Source organism: Schistocerca nitens, chromosome 11 (assembly GCF_023898315.1).
Source record: "Schistocerca nitens isolate TAMUIC-IGC-003100 chromosome 11, iqSchNite1.1, whole genome shotgun sequence".
Taxonomy (NCBI): Eukaryota; Metazoa; Arthropoda; class Insecta; order Orthoptera; family Acrididae; genus Schistocerca; species Schistocerca nitens.
The window spans coordinates 82,492,784-82,495,360 of record NC_064624.1 but is presented as its reverse complement, the minus strand read 5'-3'; the positions used below and the strand labels follow the sequence as shown (position 1 = coordinate 82,495,360).

At 37.8% G+C, this 2,577-nt stretch overlaps 1 long non-coding RNA gene across 3 annotated transcripts; it reads left to right on the top strand.

The window, feature by feature from the left end:
- The first annotated feature begins 475 nt into the window (after nucleotides 1-475).
- On the top strand, nucleotides 476-1,649 carry LOC126212935 (uncharacterized). Of its 3 annotated transcripts, XR_007541008.1 has the most exons (4): nucleotides 476-654; nucleotides 827-1,088; nucleotides 1,184-1,306; nucleotides 1,403-1,649. It is a non-coding gene; the product is annotated as an uncharacterized LOC126212935 (long non-coding RNA). The 3 variants fall into 3 exon arrangements; XR_007541007.1 differs by lacking the exon at nucleotides 476-654 and having other exon boundaries at nucleotides 665-1,088; nucleotides 1,459-1,649; XR_007541006.1 differs by lacking the exon at nucleotides 476-654 and having other exon boundaries at nucleotides 665-1,088.
- The last annotated feature ends 928 nt before the right edge of the window (nucleotides 1,650-2,577 follow it).

Below are 2,577 nucleotides of genomic sequence, written 5' to 3'. Positions count from 1 at the left end.
TATTTATCTTTCTGATCTGTTCGTTCTATCCCGTGAGATTTTTTTTTAAAAAGACAAAAAACACTAATCAGCTACTGAAGCATCTTTATCTTCTATGGGTTGCAGGGGTTACGACCCCTGGGGAGGTGGGTGGGTATTCATGCATGGCTGTCTTCACTTACACTTTGTAGCTACGCAAGGCATCTAAATTTGTTTATATTTAGTTTGCCCCCCACCCAAAACACCCCATTTCCCACGCTTGTCCCGTTAGTGTCATTAGGCTTCTTGTGGAAAGTGTGTGTGTTTGTTTTTGTTTCCGCCATATTTGTGATGTCATGGGTCAAAGCAAACGGGCGGGATCGGACGCTTCCGTATTTCCGAAACTTGAAGCTATAGTCATTACTAAAACTGAGTCAATTGTCAACTTGTTTGAAGTAAATATTCAAGCTGCAAGTACCATTAGAATACTGTACGCAAACATTGTAATATATATCACCAAAAATAGTATGGCACCATTTCTATTGTGCTTATGCTGATATGAAACCTATTTTTCTGTAGGTGAAACCCTTCCTGTAGAGGTGATCCTTGGCACCAGTAATGTGGAAGAGGAGCGAGAGGCACACCAACACCAGCACATGAGTCTCTGTTTAATAATTGGGATATTATAACAGTAAGGTAATTCTAGTTTGGGTACATTTTTGGCAGATTTGAACTCCCCCTTAAAATGGAGATATAACTGTAGGGCATAGCATATATTTGTTATGCTACATTAAAAGAGTACTAGTGGTTTTGTGTTGAAGTGTTTAATGTATATTGTCGGTCAGTAAGTCAGAGCACTTTGTTCCAGTTATAGCTCCAGAAGTCAGTCACCAGCAGCAGATGTCACACAGTTATAAAATGGGAAACTTGAAGAATAAGGTACTAGTGGTTTGGATACATGTGTGGGAAATTTCACCTTTCACTTAAAATGAAGGTACAGTTACAGTCCTTAAGAGTATACTGGCAAATGGTAACTCAAAGCTCTTTGTTTCTGTTACAGCTCCAGAAGTCAGCAGCAGCAGCAGCAGACGTCACACAGCCATAATGCGAGAAGCTTGAAGAATAATGTGGTAGTGGTTTGGATACATATGACATATTTCACCTTCAGTTTGAAATTGAAGTTTGTTTATATTGGCAGGTGGTAACTCGGAGCTCTTTGTTCCAGTTATGGCTCCGATAGTCTTCCAGCAGCAGCAAATGTTACACAGTCCTATAGAGGCAAACTTGAAGTATAAAGTAATAGTGTTTTGCATACAATGGCAAACTTGACCTTTCGCTTAAAATGGAGGTACATTTGCACTGAGTTTAATGTTACGACACGTGAATGGATTACCAGTGATGTATATGTAAATACTGGAATTTGTAACTTAGAACTTAATTTCAGTATCGGCTTTGAAATTTGGTCACTGGATACAACTATTTTATCTTTCATGTTGATAGCAGCAATCATCAGATTGCAATCCAGTTAAGTACCTGTGAGGCATGAGATGTCAAAAATACTTGTGGGTTATTGGTAGCCTGTGTCAAGGCATGTGGCACCTCAAAGTTTGTAAGTACAGTAGCATTTTGTTTTCTGCTTTACTTAAAAATTGGTAGCTGTAGCACCCATTCTGACATTCAATTATTTTGAATTTCAATTTTCTTAGGATGATACTGACATCAGTTTGTTAACACTAATCCGTATATTATTGTTAATATATGCTGCTATTTTCCTCAGATGTTAACTGAAATTGTTTTATTGTTATGATAACAACACTTCAGCCTTTGCAAACTTGCAGTATAGGTTACCTGCTGAGAAATATTTACTGGAAGAAATGGTTTCTTGAATAGGACCGAAAGGAAAACCACTGAAAATGCCAAACGTGAATTGGTGAAACATCTTGTGCTCAATACTAAATTTCATTTGCAAAACACGGAAGTTGTCCTATCTTTGTGGTGGAACACAACAAATTCTCATAATTTTGCTAGTTTGTATTCTAGAAAGGGTGCCAGAAATGGAAGAGTATAATTTTTATTAAATCGGGCATTAAATGTAAGTAGGTTGGAGTACGGAAAGCATGCAACTGGCCTTCCCCACTGTAGCCTGATGTGCAGGTGGTTATAACACTAGTATCAAACTGCATGGTACCCACTTACTAATGTGACCTACGCTTGCATGATCTTCTGCAGACAGCAAGAAATCCGCTACTGCTCTTACTACCTGTCCAACAGTTGTAGAGGATTTTTTCCCCTTGGTGCTTGACATGACATGTTTTGCCCTCTGCCCTTAAAATCTCAATTCTTGTTACATTTTTCATCCATTTTCTATCTCCTGATGGACCTGTATTGATTAAAAAACTAATCACTGCAGAGGTGATTGTAGAACTTTTGCTAGTGGCAGTGTGGAGGGGCTCCACTCTTTAAAAAATAAAATTACATTGTGGGACATGGAATTATTATTAGATGCTTTCATGGACATTTTGTTTACTGAAAAAGTCAGTCATTATCTGAGGTATTTAAATGTTAACTTCAAATCTAAAACTGCATCAAAAGATAAATTTCAGTGAGTCTTTAACAAGT